This window comes from Canis lupus, chromosome 22, assembly GCF_011100685.1.
Source record: "Canis lupus familiaris isolate Mischka breed German Shepherd chromosome 22, alternate assembly UU_Cfam_GSD_1.0, whole genome shotgun sequence".
Taxonomy (NCBI): domain Eukaryota; kingdom Metazoa; phylum Chordata; class Mammalia; order Carnivora; family Canidae; genus Canis; species Canis lupus.
Genome location: NC_049243.1, coordinates 25,436,522 through 25,454,250, shown reverse-complemented (window position 1 = coordinate 25,454,250; position 17,729 = coordinate 25,436,522). Strand labels below are relative to the sequence as shown.

The 17,729-nt window shown below is 32.0% G+C and overlaps 1 long non-coding RNA gene across 2 annotated transcripts in view; it reads left to right on the top strand.

Moving 5' to 3' along the window:
- LOC111091751 overlaps positions 1-17,729 on the top strand; it is a 117,590-nt gene continuing 99,861 nt past the window's right edge. The window contains exons 1-3 of one of the 2 annotated variants that reach the window (XR_005376025.1): positions 1-148; positions 12,648-12,806; positions 13,739-13,777. This is a non-coding gene — a long non-coding RNA (uncharacterized LOC111091751). The remainder of the gene's footprint in view (positions 149-12,647; positions 12,807-13,738; positions 13,778-17,729) is intronic. The other variant, XR_005376026.1, reaches the window with a different exon arrangement.

The window sequence follows — 17,729 nt, the reverse complement described above, 5'->3', positions numbered from 1 at the left end:
CACACATTTCTTCTCCCTTTCTATAAGATAGAGTTACTTGGTTCTGCACTCACATCCTTCCAGCAGACGAAATAGGCAAGTTCTTATGAAAATAGCAAGAATCCAATATGATGAGACTACTTTAGTGGCTGCTGCTCCTTTGATCAAAGTAAGTCACATGTCGAAGCCCTGAGTCAGTGTTGAGGTGGGCCAGAGCGCTGGTGGAAGGCTTGGATACCGGTTGGTGTGAACCATTGTGGCCATTGATGGCTATTTGTGTATTTGTGTAGCAAAAGTGGGATTTAACTATAAAGTTTTACCTCTAACCTTTAATAATTCAAATATATTTAATATATAGGCTATGTATAGATAAGTAAATCATAAAGTAGTTTTAAAATGTAGAAAGGAATAATCACTTCACCTTGAAATCAACAAGAAAATGTTAAATAGGATTTATAGCTTGACATGGAAGATGGGAGCCGGGAGGAAGTTCATTGGAGGAAAAGGATAAATAAGCAAAAGCATAAAATAAGAATGAATGTGGTATCTGGGGGAGATGAGAGGAAGCCAGGCTAAAGCAGGTTTGTGTAGGTGTATGTTAAAATATGGCTTCAGACTGCTTTGGACTATGGTACCTAAATGCCTTATATGAGATCACAATTTATTGCCCTTCCTTTCAAGATAACTATAAATACATAGGACATACTTCAGATACCTAAGCATTGAGGTTGAGATGTTTATGGAAGGTAAGAAAATAAAAACAGTATTTGGGAATGGACCTATAATCGAATTATTTACAACACGTGAATAAATGCTTCAGATAATTAAAAAGGAAATAGCATCATAAAGCTAATGTTATAAAATCTCAAATAAAGTGTATTGAAATGTTGGAATATACCTAGATGCTATTTTTTTCAGAGAATATTAAAGAGTATATCATAATTTATAATATCAAAATCAGGGTAAATCAAATCGAGATTAATTTCTGAGTTAGGTACTCAATATAAAGATGCATTAAGGACACATGATGTCTGAACTGTTTACCTTGACTATTTTGTTTTATTTTTTACTACGGGCACACTACTAACAAAGAAAGTGTTCAAACATTTTCTTACTTTATTTCAGTGCATGCTTTAGAATAGTTTTATACATTTTTTGGAAATTCAATGAAGTTGGTGAACTTTTCAGTTAAGAGATACATTCTTGTCACTCAGCTAGGTAATTTTTGCCTTATGAAGACAAAGAGAGGGGGACAGAAATATATCAAAATGTATTATGTAAAAAAATGTATTATGTAAATTTGTTTCCAAAGTCATTCATATTGCTCAATGTAGCTCACAAACACACAGTTTAAACAGGTTACGTTTAAGTGCACTCTGATATAATTAGAGGCTAGCTGAAGGCTCAGGGTATAACTTGAGCAAAATTATCAATTCCATTTTATCAGATTAGTAAACCCAAATATTACAATATTTCACTCTATAGTAATTTTCATTTGTTTTTTTGTTAATTAATTCCCTCTGTAATAAACAGATTAGTTTCTCTCATGACATGCATTCATATAAAAGTCACTGCATTCAAATAAAAGATTGCTACCTATATGGTGATCACATTTTTATTAAGTCAGTGCTCCAGGGCAAAGGAAGCAGTTTGAAGTTTTGAGGAATCAAGCTCAAAACTGCAAACAATAAAATTCAATATATAAGTACCACATCATTTATGACAGTGTGAATTATTAAGATGAACTTCATTCTGAGATATAAAATTATTTTTCTTATATCAATTTATTAGATCTACTTGAAATAAGACATGAATATTCTTGTGCGCATTTAGAGCACTCCAAATATATTCTTATATAGCAAGAGACACTAGAGAGAGATGCAATGTTACAATCAGGGATGACACTTAAGGGTAGTAAATTAATTCCATCAAACCCCAAGTATTTATTCTTGAGTTACTTCATATACATTGACCTGGACTATACAGTCTCCTAGGTTTGCTTTCATATGTGGCTCAAAGTACAATTTGCTTTAGCTAACAGTATCATTATAAAGTAAATCAAGTCTTTTGAAGTGTGTTTTTTCCCTTTAGTTCTGTTTGTTTTAAACTAATTGGTCTCTATTTTAAATAATTTATGGAAATAGTTCTCAAATATTGGTCTGAGAACTCCTTTACACTATTAAAATTTATCAAGACCCTGAAGAACTATTATTTATGTGGTTTATATCTATTAATATTTATCATGGAAGAAATTAAAAATGAAATTTATAATATATGTATTTATTATTTTGAAACACCAATATAAATCCTCCATACATTAACATAAGTAATATACACTGATAAAAATAATTTTCTCAGAAGAGTTAGTAAGAAAAGTTCCATTGTTTGGCAAATCCCTTTAAAATCTGACTTCACATAAGACAACTGGATTTTACACCTCTTCCTTTCAACTTATTGAAATCTGGTTGGTTGGTTGGGTGCTTGGTTGGTTGAAGGATATGACAATAATCCAACCTCACAAGATCTATATTTGGAGAAGGGAGACTTAATTTAATTGTCTTTTCAGATAATTGTGGCTATTCTTACTTGCTACTATACCAAATTTAATAAATGGTAATTTATGTGGAATATGAATCATCTTAATAATCTTTATGTACTTTGAAGTTATGGGTCTATTTTATGTTTTGAACACATTTTTTCCCAAGCATGATTTGTTAACTGCACTTTGTTATTTTGGAAAAAAAAATTGGTTTATGGAGTTATGCAGATCTCCTAAATGTTGAAATATCTCATAATATAATAAAAAATACTATTCATTATTTGCAGCTGCAATATCATAATTCTTCTGAATCTGTTAAGCTCAGGAGGGCAGATATAGGTTTTTGAAACTTGTATTTTCACTTGAAAATTTGACTTTTATCATCTGCAATTAATACTATTATTTGTTTTTTATGACTAACAGACTTTTTTGTTTATTGTCAAGAAACTGTCTACCAAATGCCCAAGTCTGAATATCCATAGGTTCCTTCTCAGTTCCTCTTTCAATTAAGGATGATGTTTTTGATAAAAATGGCTAATTCAGCCCATAACTGAGAGAAACAGGTGCTTTTCCTCAAAACAGTCATACTTTGGTATGCAGCCAAAGTGTTTTCAGCACAGTTCTCATTTTGTTAAACAGAATATTAAAAAGATGTAATTAAAAGTATAAATTAAAAAAATATTTTATTTATTTAACAGAGAGAGAGAGCACACAAATAGGGGAACAGCAGAGGGAAAAGCAGACTCCCCACTGAGCAGGGAGCCTAATGTGGGGGCTCGATCCCAGGAGCCTGAGCCAAAGGCAGATGCTTAACCGACTGAGCTACCTAAGCACCCCAAAGGTATAATTTAATGAGATTAAGAACACTTACTAGTTTACCAACACATTCTTAGGTGAAACTGGATTTTTTTTTTCCTACAAGTTCATGGTGATGAAGAAAATAATAACTACTATCAGAATCTGATGTCATTGCCTTGATTTATACTGTGGGAAAAACAATTTAAGCCATCACTGTTTTGGCACCATCTGCTCAAATATCAGCATAGTGAAAAGGAAAACAACATCATAGAATAATTATTATGAAAGTATTTTTTATTTCAAGGACTTCCTGAAAGGAAGTCAATTCCAATGCCCCCCCACCGCCACCCCAGGAGTAGCAGGAGGTCCACAAACCACACTTTTGAGAAATTTTGATCTATTAATTTAAAATCATTTACTGTGAGCACAGATTCATTTATTAAATCAGTACTATTCAAATTAAAATTATTTCACATTAATGTTTTCAAATATGAAATATGTTGGTATTTTTCATCATAATTTTAAAAAATCGAAATGATAAATGTTGAATAAATGTACATTATGAACTATAGATGCTAAAAATAGCACAACCAAACATATATAACAAAATGCTCATAATATTTGCAACTCTGAATATTCACTAATTATCATAAAAGCTTAAAAAAAGAGGAAAAATAATTTCTAATTTCCTATTACTGCAAGTGTGTTTTCATAAATTTGGAAAATCTCTCTGGGTCTCTGTATTTTACTTCTATTTTATAACAATATGCTACAATAGAAAAAAGTATATATTTAGATTAAATATACCACGTATATATTAGGTGTGTGTGTGTGTGTGTGTGTGTGTGTGTTTGTTTATTTATTTATTTATTTATTTATTTATTTATTTATTTATTTATTTCCCAGTCCTACCCTAGAAGAATTTAATTCCAGGGAAATCAGATTTTTTTTTAAAGATTTTATTTATTTATTCATGATAGTCACACACAGAGAGAGAGAGAGAGGCAGAGACACAGGCAGAGGGAGAAGCAGGCTCCATGCACCGGGAGCCCGACGTGGGATTCGATCCCGGGTCTCCAGGATCACACCCTGGGCCAAAGGCAGGTGCCAAACTGCTGTGCCACCCAGGGATCCCGGAAATCAGATTTTTTTTTAAGTCTATATTAAAACTTCAAAATAACAGTACTTCAATTGACTTTTCTTCCCTCAGATTATCCCTTTTAAGCTCTAGGAATTTTTTTTTAATGTGCAAAATTAGTGGAAGTTTATGTTTCTTAGGTAGCTCTTTTTACTTATGATGTCAAAACTTTTGATATACCTATTTTATCTCTCAAGATCAGAGTCAGATGATATTTTCCTTTGGAATCTTATCTATCTCATGTCATTTTATGGCTTTTAAAAAAATATTTTATTTCTTTATTCATGAGAGACACAGAGAACGGTAGAGACATAGGCAGAGGGAGAAGCAGGCTCCTGCAAGGAGCCTGATGAGGAACAATTCCCGGACCCCAGAACCACGACCTGAGCCAAAGGCAGACACACTCAACCACTGAGCCACCCAGGCATCCCATGTTATGGCTTTTTAAATCAAAATATTTTACCTGTTATTGTTGATTAGTGTCTTCATTAATTCTACCAATGGCTGAAAAATTATTTATTGAGAATGTTCTGTGTGTCAGGCATGATCTAGGAAGAAGTCTTGGAGATCGAATGGCAAATAGTTCATCATGGTCTCTGTTCCCACAAAGTTTACAGTCTAGTGTCAGAGATAGTCAAGTAATGGGTAACTCTTTAGGGTACATTTAAAATACTTTCAGGGGCACCAGGGTGGCTCAGTTGGTTAAGCATCTGCCTTCAGCTCAGACCATGATCCCAAGGTCCTGAGATCGAGCCCCAGGTTGGGCTCTATGCTCAGCAGGAAATCTGCTTCTCCCTCTCCCGCTGTCTGCTGCTCCACCTGCTTGTGCTCCTGTCTGTCAAATAAATAAAATCTTTAAAAAAGTAAAATACTTCCAAAAATTCTTTGATCTTCTTCGCTTTAAGAAGTGGAGCCAAATTCACCTCTGCCTTGAGTTTGTACTCCTCTGTACTCATGTTTCAAGAATAGAGTACTGTAGAAGTGATGGTGTGAGATTGGAGATTAGGTGGTAAAAGGTCGAGCAGCTTCATTCTTGCTCTCTCTCTGGGTTTGCTCACTCTATTGGAAGCTAAAAGTCCTGTCAAGAAAACACTCCAGCAACTCCATTAAGAAATCCACGTAGTCAGGACCTGAGGCTGTCTGCCAATGGCTATGTGAATCAACCATTTTGGAAGTTGATCATCTAGCCCCAGGCAAACTTTCACCAGATGACAGCTACATTTTCTCTAAGTCAGAAGTCAGCTAAACTATTCCCAAATTTCTGACCCATTGAATTTGAGAGAGAATATTTTTTTGTTGTGTTAAGCTACTAACGTTTGATTTTTTTGTTATACAGAAATAGATAACTAGTACACTGTTGTAGAGTGGATAAGTCTGGCTGGAGAGGTCAGCCTAGGATTCAATGAGAACTTGGAGATGCAGCATCTACACCAGTCTGATGATTTTGACTGTAAATAATGTCTAAGCTAGACTTGGTGAAGGAACAGAAGTTAAACAATATTACTGATTTATTTTTCCCTTTTATCTCAGTTCCTGTGTGGTCTAGTTGATCTTGTCCCTATTTAAAATTCTGATATATATTTCATCATGGATTTTTTCCACTAATTTTGGTTGTTAAAAATATATCATTAGAATGTTATTTGTCTCAGGTTTTTTTGAACTCCCTTGAATTTTGCACCTGGGCAAGTGCCTCACTAGTCTCATTCTTGTCTCAGTCCCTCTGAGAGAAGAGTAACATTTCAGGCATTGGAAAGTGCATGTGCCAAAATTGGGAAACAATTTTATAGTATTTTCATGAAATATTTCAAAGGATTCCCTAAGTACTATCCACCTTCTTTTAGCTCTGTTATAATAGCTGGAATTATTGTGATGTAGTCAAAAGAAAAAACTATATAAATCCTAGGTTTGCTATTCCTGAATTTATGATCTTCGACAAGTCACTTAAGCTCTTTGAGCCCCAGTTTTTTGAAAGGTGAGAACCATAATGCTCGTGTCACAGGTTGTTATCAAGTGAAGTAGGATAATGAACATGACACCACCTCGTTCATTATAGGTAGGTCAGCATTTAATTAACAATAGTTCACTTAGTGACTGTTGAGTTGACTCTTTGGGCTATTATAATTGAGAGCTGAGTATAATATCTTTGTGTTTGAAAACATTTTGGTTCTTCTGTTGCCAATTATTTTCCAAACCCTGGTCCATATATTTTTGCCTGTACAGACAATGTGATAAAGCTCTCCTGTGACTTTTTCTATTTTAGTACCTTATATGGTGTTAAAAAACAAAACAAAACAAAATCTTGAATAATACCATGAAAGGTATAAAGGTAGCATTAATGTGTACTCCTTGCATGCCAAGTACAGTGTGTAGCATATTAAAGACACTTTGTTTCATTCACAAGAAAGATATTGTTATTACCCTATTTCATAGCTGTGAAAACTGAGGTCTTGAGAGTTTGATAGATGACCCAGGATTGTGCAGTGCAGCTAGTTCATGCCAGAACTTGGATTTCCATGCAGATGTTCTGAGTGGAGAGACTCGACTCCACCATTTTAAGTTCACCGCTTCCCAACATTTACCTGTGCACCCACTTTTTCATTTGATTTAGAAAGCTCTTGATAGACTGATTTTATTTAGGAAGTGCTTGATTTTGTTTACTTTCTAAAGTCAATTCTTTCATCATCTCAGATTTTCCCCTGTGATTAATTCTATGTTAACTCACATTTTAAGAAGTCTTTTGGAAGTAACCTTATCAAAGGATTTAAAGTTTCTAAATATATGAAATTTAGTGGTTGTTCATTTAATTCACTTACCTCAAAGAAATTGATTGGATTTACAAGGTATGTTTACCGGTTTCAAGGAAGAATAAGTGCCTTTTAGGTACTTGTGAAAATAGACAATACAGGACAGCACACAGTCTGTTGAGTGATTTGTTCAGCTATTCTCTGTGGTGGTGGACTGATCTGTGATAAACTGGCTATTTGTAATAAAAATAAGTTGAGTAAAATTTTATTATAGTATCAAATAGAGTTTAGGTATCTTGTACTTTAAGATAACTCTCTTTGTATCATCTCTGCTTTCCTTTGGTCTACTTCTATTGTGAGGAATATAAATATATGTAGACATACAGAAATATATAAATACATGGATGTACATAAACATTTATGTACATACACATATAAATACAGATATTTACATATTTCTGTGGATGTACATAAACATTTATACATACACACATATATATACAGGTATTTACATATTTCTGTGGATATATCTTATCTTTATTCAAAAATTTTAAATTACAGTCTTATGTTTAAAATTTCTGCTTAAATTAACAAAAATGCATTAATTTTTCATTATGTATGATGTTAAAACCATACAGTGATTTATATATTGTACTGAAATACTGTCAAAGGAATATATCTTTGGTTTACAACATAGTGTAACTATTGACCTGGGCTATGTTCAGCTAGGATTGATGTGCTTCACATGTTGTTACCAGAATAATCACAAATATGTGAACATAAAGACATTTTAGAGAAATTGGCATCCTCTTAATGATCAAGAGGACTTGCTGTTATCACTGTTACAAATATTTGCAGGGGGACTTTCCTAAATAAAATTAACATTTACTCTTACATTTTTTAGAAATTGTCTTTCCTTACACTTCGATTTAAGTTATAGTGAATACATTTCAAACCCTTCAAAGGTATCCATAGTAACCATGTTTTCTTTTTCTTTATTTTTTAAAAATTTTCATTTGATATCTGCAAGCAATTTTATTAATCAGGCAGTTTCAAAGTTTCCTATGTTCCTATAAAAATTTAACTTTGTTATGTCTGTAACTAACTTTCTTAACAGACCTTATCAATTTTTGTTGCAATACATTGCATTTTCCCTAGAGCAGTAATGCGCTTTAGTGGAGTAGTAGCTAGTACTGTACTATGGAGAATGAAGAAAACTGATTAATTGCTTTTAGAATAGTAAATGAAGCCTTTTAATTTAATGAATATTTCAACAGAATCCATTCACTTTGTCTCTCTAAAGGCAAAATCCCATAGGGAGAATTTCTTTGGGGTGACCTAGAGAGCAAATTGGAACCTCTAGTGAGGTTGGCATACAATAATAAGTTTTCACAAGCACTTAGATTTTCTGAATATCTCTAATATATTACCCCTAACCTAAAATGCATTCAGTTTCAAGAGTTTAGATTTACAAATTATCCTTGACTATTGTGAGTTGTGAGGCCAGGGCATGGGTTCTCTCTATCTGAGATCTGTCTATTCTAAGTAAACCACTGAAGTTGAATCTCTTAAAAGGCTGGAGAGTATAATAGATAGGTTGGTAGACTCAGAACATGTCTATGTGTGGTAAAGGGAATGAACTGCATCTTAAATCCTGTGAGCATGACGCAATACAACTCATTTATATGACATAGCCATTTGGATCTTTGAACTAGCTTGATCTTATAATCATAGTCTAAGATTATAAGCCAAAAATCAAGGCAATTTCTTTCTACTTGCTTAACCATTACATGTTTCTTTTACTTCCTCTGTTGGACCTCACCTCATTTTTCTATTCATTTGAAAATGTAGTAACCACATCAATTATTAAGTAGCTTTCTCTCAACATTCTTTTTCTGTGATGGAAAATTGCAGAATAATTGTTGATAATTTTTTATTTAATTTGAATAAACTATTATCATGTCTTCATAAATGTATATACATAAATATGTATTCAGGAAAATTTAAGACATTAAATTATTACCCTCAGAAGTAGGGTCAGTATTTATTAAAAGCAGATGCACAGTTTGATCTTTATGATGCTCTTGGCAATTTAATTTTGCTGATTTTTACAGAAATTTCAGACACATACTTCATGACTGTTTAATGCAAATGTACCAAGAATAACATAAGACAATTTAAATATACGATAATGTATGCTATCATTGTACCACTCAATAAAAAGCCATTTTATATCCATAGCATGTTAAAATATATTGCAATTTCTTTATTTGCATCTATTTATTTTATTCTTTATGTACTTATGATTATGTCTCTCCTTTGGCTGTCTGGTTTGAATTTAACTGGTACTTTTATTCTTCAGTCCAATAAGATGTTCTAAATATATTCAGTAAATTCAAACTAATAGAGATTTATAAAATGTTGTGAGGTACAAAAATTTAGAGGTCTAGCCAACAGGGCATAAATTTGAATGATACAATAAAGTAGAAAAAGAAATTACAAAAGCTGTCTTCAGATGTCTTGTTTTTACATCAAGTCAATCCACAAAGATGTGAAAACTAGAAAGACATCAGAAACATCTGATTAGTTATTTGATTCCTTATATATAAGCATCAACAAAATTGGAAAATAATAAACTTTATTCTTACTTTTTAGATATTCAAAAATTAGGAATTCAGGTAAATATTTGTTTGATGATAAACATAGTATTTTTCAAAAAGTTTTGACCTAGTACTTATATTTAGAAATAACCTTATAATGCATCTCAGAATAGTGCATAAATAGATAAAACTGGATTTCCTGTTTAAACCTGAAGTGGAGTATCAGAGCCTGTCTGCTTCTGTTCCCTTTCTCTTCACTCTTTTTCCTCAACAATCTTTGGGAGGTTTCTGAGGTCATTAGATCAGTTGAGAATACCTGAGAAAATTTTTGAATAGAATCAGAAAAATTGAAAATATCTAGTTAATTGTGTTCCCCACATCAAGTTTATTTTCACAATAAGATCGCGTTAGGAAATTTTTATTCACCACTGAGCTGTTTTACGTTTGATTTCATCCTAAAAATCTCTGTATATTCTTTCCAGTCACTTTCAAACACTCATTTTACAACAGTCATTATTATCCATGAACTGTTTGAAGTTGGACAACTCATATTTTCTCTTTGGGAGGTAATTTGAACAGCTTGGAATAGAAGATTTATGGAAGACATGAATATACGAAGATCCTGAAGAAGACTAATGCACCACATTTATGTAGTCTGAAGTTTATAGCTGCCCTCATTAAACAGCTGGCCAGAACTAAGCTGCAAGAGTTTTTGTTACTGCTGTGAAAATGTGTTTGACCCCTTATGGTCGCTCCCAAAACTGGTTAGGAAGCATCATTCTATGTCACTGTTTTTCATATTTAATAATGCACAGGACTCATTTAAAAATGAACAGCTTCAGCAGAGTTGAATATCTTAGGGCTGCTATAACAAAATATCGCAAAGTAGGTAGTTTATAAACAACGGGGCCTTTTCTGTCATTTCTTCATTTAGTATAATTACAAGTATATTAATTTTGTTGATATTTTCAAATAAACACCTTTAAGTTTTATTGATTTTATTTCTTACCTTTTCTATTTAATTGATATTCACTCTATGTTTTCTTTCCCCATACTTATTTTGATCTTAAAGTGTTCTTCTTTTTCTATACTCCTGAGGTGTAAGCGTAGAGTTTTGGTTTTGGACTACTTTTCCTTTCTAATAAGAGCATTTAAAATTGTGACGTACCCCCTAATAATTGCTTCAGTTTTATACCACAAATTTGGATATGTTCAGAGTTTTTATTATCATTCAAGATATTGTCTAATTTTCCTTTTTATTTTTTATTTGACTCATGAGTTTTTTGGAAATATCTTGTTTAATTTCCAAATATTTAGAACTCTTTTCAAATTCCTAATTTCAAACTTAATCCTGTTTGGAAAAAAAAAAAAGAAAAAGAAAGAAGGAAAGAAAAAAAAATCCTGTTTGGCTCAGGGAACATACTCCATATGATTTTGATCCTTTTAAATTGAATAAAGCTTTTTTATGGACTAAAATATGATCTATATTGGTTAATATCTCATTTCACCTCAAAAGAGTGTATATCATCCAATTCATGTGGCAATTAGTTGAAGATGGTTTATATATTACTACAGATATTTTTTTTGGTCTAGTTTTTTTTAACAGTTACTGAACCAAGTGCATTAAAATTTCTGATTATAATTATGTTTATGTTCTTTTAGTTTTGTTGGTGTTTATTTTGTGTATTTTAAAGCTCAGTTACAATGTATATCTATGTTTAGAATTATTATATCTTTAGGAAATATATTAATTTATCATGATGAAGTGTTCTGCATTATTGTCTCTAGTAATATTCCTTGTATTTAAGTTTTATTTTTCTGATATCAATTTACTCCAATTTTTGTTAGGCTTTCTTTTTTTTAAGGTATGTTTTTCATTTTTACATTCAACTCACTTAAGTTCATATATTTGAACTGTTTATTCTGTAGACAGCATAGATTGTCCTTGTTTGTTGTTTGTTGTCATGGTGGTTGTGTTACTTATGGACTAAAATATGATTTATGTTGGTTAATATCCCATATCACTTATAAAGAGTGTATATTTTTCAATTTTGGTGGCAATTATTTGAAGATGGTTTGCACATTACTACAGATTATTTTTGGTCTAGTTTTTTTTTTTTTTTTTTTTATCTAATTGTGGTTGTCTTTACCTCATCTCAGCCTTTTGATTTTAATCTGAGCATTTTGACTGGAATGTCTGGTGAACTTACATTTAATGTAATCATAATATGATTGTATTTATTTTAAACTCTGATATTTTGGTATTTGTTTTCCCTTTTGCCTTCAGTTCATTTGCTTTTTTGTTTTTGTTTTTGCTTTTGCTTTTGTTATTGCTTCTCTGACTCTTCTTTCTTAACTTATATTGTGTTAGTCAAAAACTGTAATATTCTTTTTTAATTCCTTGCTGACATTCTACCTGAATCTATTATATTAGTTTTTATGATTGTTTGGGGAATTAAAATATACTTCTTTAACTTATTGCAATCTTTTTACAGTTATTATTGAATTATTATTATTATTATTTTTTTAGTTTATGATAGTCACACACAGAGAGAGAGAGAGAGAGAGAGAGAGGCAGAGACATAGGCAGAGGGAGAAGCAGGCTCCATGCACCGGGAGCCCGATGTGGGATTCGATCCCGGGTCTCCAGGATCGCGCCCTGGGCCAAAGGCAGGCGCCAAACCGCTGCGCCACCCAGGGATCCCTATTGAATTATTTTTGATAAGATATTTGAAGTGTACTTGTAATGACTTTATTTCCTTTTATACCTTTAGTCTATTGATAATGTTTTCATATGTATTATATCCATGGGTGGTGATGATATAATGCTACAATTTTGTTTTTAACAGGTCACAGTTCCAGGGGGAAAAAGATGAAAGTGTGTGTGTGTGTGTATTTTCCCACATACTTACCAGTTCCAGCATTTCAGTACTTTTCATTCATATGCATCTTGCCATCTAGGGTGATTTTCTACAACTTGAAGAACTTCAGCAATTCCTATAGTGCAGGTCTGCTGGTGATTAATTTCTTTAAGTTTTGGTTTATATGAACATGTCTTTGTATAATTTCATTAAAAAATAAATTTGCTGGACAAACAAATTTTGGTTGGCAGGTTATTTTTTTAATATGTAGGATATCATGTTGTGTTATAATTGTAATGAGAATCAGCCATTACTTATATTGTTTTCTCCTATAGTAAAGGGTTTTTGTTGTTTCTGAAGTGTTTATTTCTAGCTGCTTTCAAGATGTTCTCTTTATAACTCCCCCTTCAGCTATACTGAAGAGTGAGTTTTTCCTGTTTTACTTTTACTTAGAGAAACTTTATGTCATTATTTTTTCAATTTTATTTCTGCCTCCTTTTCTGTCTCCTCTCACTCTGAGATTCAAATTTCACTTATTTTTTACTACCTGATATTTTCTTATGTGTCTCCAAGACTCATTTTTAGTTTTCTTAAATCTATTCCCTCTGTTTTCAAGATTGAATAATTTCTTTTGCTATATCTTCAGAATACCTATTCTTTCTTCTGCCATTTTTAGTCTCTGTCAAAACAATCTGACAAGTATTTTATTTCAGTTATTGTATTGATCAGCTTTAGCATTTCCATTTTTTATAGTTTCTCTGTCTCTTTTAAAATCATCTGTCCTCTCTAGGCTTTTCCTTTGATTATTTGAATATACTTGTAAAACCTGTTTTGATAGTTTCATTTGCTATGTCCACCATCTGTGGGGACTGATTTGAATCAGTTTCTATAGGCTAATTTTTACTCTATTAGATCTTATTTCAATTTATTTGCATGACTATAAAATATTGGTTAAAAATGATCATTGTAGATAAGATGCAACAGTGACTCCAATTCTGTTATCCTTTTCAAAGGATTCTCAATTTTTGTTCAGTTCTGCTGCTTATTTTAACCTACTCCCTTTTTACTCTATCTTCCAGAGTATTCCTCTGCAGTAGCATAATTTGGTGGTCAGTCAAGTAAGTATTTGGGTATGATTTATACATAGACTTTGTGTTCACACTTTTTGATTCTATGAAATGCCTAATAAATTTCTAGCTATTTGCCTGTCTTGGTGTCTATCTTCTCAGACCTCAAAGAGTTAAGTTTTAGCTTCCTGCTGCCCAAGCTGTGCAGAGATAGGAAATACACTCAGTTGAAAGCAGTAACAATGACAAACAAAAATCTCACCAAGTCACGCTTTGTCTCTAAAGAGTACATTCTTCTCTGATCTCTGCTATGATGGAGGGCCTTCATAGTTCATAATGAAAATCCTTCAAACCTATAGTTCCATAGCAAGGTGGTCTATTAAATGTAAGGTTAGCAAAATAACATTTCAGACATGCAAGATCTCAAAAAAAGTACATCTCATGCACCCAATCTCAGAAAGCTACCAAAACAGATTCTCCCCTAAAATGGAGTGAATCAGGAAAATAACATGAGAGTTTATCTAGGAAAAAGGGGGTCTATCTAAGAAAATGGGAAAGTAAGCCCCCAGAGTGATAATGAAGGAAGCATCTGTATTTATGTTAGGTGTCCAAAATGGTAGAGAAGAAACATTTGTAAGTATTTCTAAGTGATGAAATACTTAACGAATACTTAAGATATGTGAGGGAACTAAAAGAAGATTTAGGCTAGGTGTAAAATCTACACAAATTAAGAATTTAAGAGGAGAATTTCAGAGAAAACAGAAGGTTGTGCAAGAAAGGTTATAATAATCACAGCAAATATAATAGCTTATCTATGACTAGTTCACAGGATCACAGTTGTGTCCCCAATGAATGATGCCCTCATCAAATGCTTACATAATAATGTTGAAAGATTGAAGAGGGGTAGGGGTGGCAAATAAAATACAGGATGATCGCTTAAATTTTAATTTCAGGTAAACAATTTTTTTGTATAAGTAAACAGGATTTAAAACATTTTATGCTAAAATATGTTCAGCTTTTCTACCTTATTTTACCTTAAATTCAAATTTAGCTGGCTATCCTATATTTTATTTAATATATCTGACAACTCAAAGAATGAGAATTGATGAGGTGGGAGTATACTAAAGAGCTGAATTCTTACCTTACGTAGTAGAAGGTAATAGAGAAACATTAAAATTTGAAAGAAAAAATAGACAATATACGTATATTTTTATAAACATGGAGGAAAATACCAAAAAAAAAATAGCTCTGATAGTTGAAATTAGTTGCCTCTAAGAGGTACAAAATATGTGGGAGTTGGCAAAAAATTATTTTTTCTTTAGAAGTATTATGGAACCATATACATAAAAATGTAATGAAAATAGAAACAAAATAATTTACATGCAATCAAAAGTACAGAATAATACAAACTAGAAAAAAATAAAATTAAGGTAATGAAAAATAAGTATTTGGGGTTTAAATTAAAACCTCATTCAAACTATGAATATGGTGTGACTTCCATGTTGTCATGCCCATGTTTGGCGTGCCCATACTGATGTGTTCCATGTGTTCACTCTAAATGAATCATTTTACCACTTCTATTTTAGCTATTACAGAACTTTATTGTAGTGGATCAATATATCACTTTGCTTTCATTTAATAATGAGTTTCTATTTTTGTATTAAATATTCCTGTCATTTTCTCATTAACAAACAACATGAAAAATATTGTGATATGGGGCTAATGAGATCATGAATATAAAGACAGGAATGCTAAAATTATTTACTAATGCTTAGATTTCAGTGATTGTGAACAATATTTTAATGCTAACATTAATTTTTAGTTTAATATTTAAATGGAAGCATGAAAGTCAAATATTCATATGGAAATCTCAAGTATCCCTGAGATGACTTTTATGATACCTAAAATTCATATATACCACTTTGGGAAACGGTCGCTACCTTGCTTATTTTCTTCCCTTCATCCCTCCCTCCTTCCCTCCGTCTTTCTCTTCCTCCCTCCCTTCTTTCTTTCCTTCCTTTTCTTTCTTTTTTTCTTTCCTAGATTAAAGGGAGAGAGAGAAATTAAGACATTCAAGTTGTACCCCTAAACGCTCACTGAATTATTAATTGAATTGAAAATATAAATAGCTGTATAATTGAAATTTTCATATATATTAAATATAAGAAATGCATTTTAGATTCATAGAAATTCTCACACAAATTCTATTTGTTTTTTGTTTGTTTGTTTGTTTGTTTGTTTTAGAGAGACAGAGAAAGAGAGAGAGTGAACAAGCAGGAAGGGGCAGAGGGAGAGAATCTTAAGCAGGCTCCATACCCAGCACAGAGCCAGACACAGGCCTCGATCTCACAACCCTGAGATCGTGACCTGAGCCGAAATTAAGAATCAGATGCTTAACCAAATGAGCTATCACATGCCCCAGAAATCCTATAAAATAGATTTCATTTTGCTCCATTTAACAGACAGGAAACCAGAGCCAGAGAATTTAAGTATCATGTAGTTAAATCTACAGAGTTCAAACATCCAGTCAGAGATAGGTAGTTATACCCCAAATGCCTAACTTCATTTTCTTCTCTTATCTGGGTTGCTCCCTCTTATCTATTAAAAGGTGGTTGCCTTCAACTTAACTGCACAACTCTAATCACTTTAGAGCAAAAGCCTATCCTTGCCCATCTTCTTTCGTTCAGTGTCAGTATTGTTAATTTCAGTGCATTGGGTATCATTTTTAATAAAATTTCATTCTAGGATATTCATAAAAATAAAATATTATCATAAAATATATATAGTAAACATATGTTTAATGTTCAGTGTCTAGTGACATCATTATTATAAATTCAAGTACCTTGTTAGAGTACAAAGTTTGAGGCCAATCTCTACCAATTATGTTTGTTTTGCATCTGTTATGATTCTTAAAACTGTGTCTTAAAGATGACTTTTGCATATTTCCATTTAAATTTCTGAGTCTTGTAGATTGCATAGGAGAGATCGTAGGAAGGTTAAACATTTACTGCATAAACATTTATCATTTAAAAAAAAATCAAGTACTGAAAAAGACACATAGTGAAGCACCAGCTTCTGCATACCATGAGATTATGCACTTCCAGGATGAGGACCAGCGTTGTATGTTTGGTTTACATCTGCCTTTTATGTATTAGGAAATACTTACTTCTCCCAACCACTCCTATTTACTTCATCTTTTCAGATGGGAAAACACTTTTCTCTGAATTGATGACTACTTATTTTTCAGCTAAAGTAAATACAGGTCTATATCTCTTTTCATTTGTGTGAGAAGCTGACACATTCTGTCACAACATCTCTTGAGTAAATGGGAAAGTGACAGCTTCCTGGCAAAATTTTAAAGAGATAAACATCTATTTTTGTTTAAACAGCCACTAAAAAAAATCAGATAGAAGCTTTCCAGGTTGAAAGGATAAAGAATGCATGAGTGGTGCAAATTGGTAAATGAATGCATGTTCGAAAACTTCTGATGTTTGCCTGTGTGATTTTAAACCAGAGCTCAGTGGTTTTTTTGGGATGAAATAATAAGTCTTCGAAGAATAAATTCTATCAGTATGATTGAATTATCAAAATGTAGATTAACAGGACTTTTAAAAATTACAAAATAATATCCTTAGGAAAGAACATATCCTTAGAAACAATTCTATATTGAAATATCAAATATTTGCTTTTCCCAGCTTTTGAAATTTGTTTGTTTGAAATACTGTATTCCTAGAAATTATATTGCTGGTTTGAAAATGGCTCTAAGAAAATTACTGTTACATAGTCTTTATATATTATAATATTATATAATATATTATATATAATATTATAATATATTACAATAATATATTTTTGTACTGTTTTCCCTTTGTAGCTATTTTACTGTTATAGAATAAGCATTACTCTTTTTACTCCAGCTTCTCTTGGAATCTATTCACATAAGGAGGTAAAATTTTTATCTCAAGTAGCTATGTTACTTACAAAACTTGTGTTTTTTCTTCTT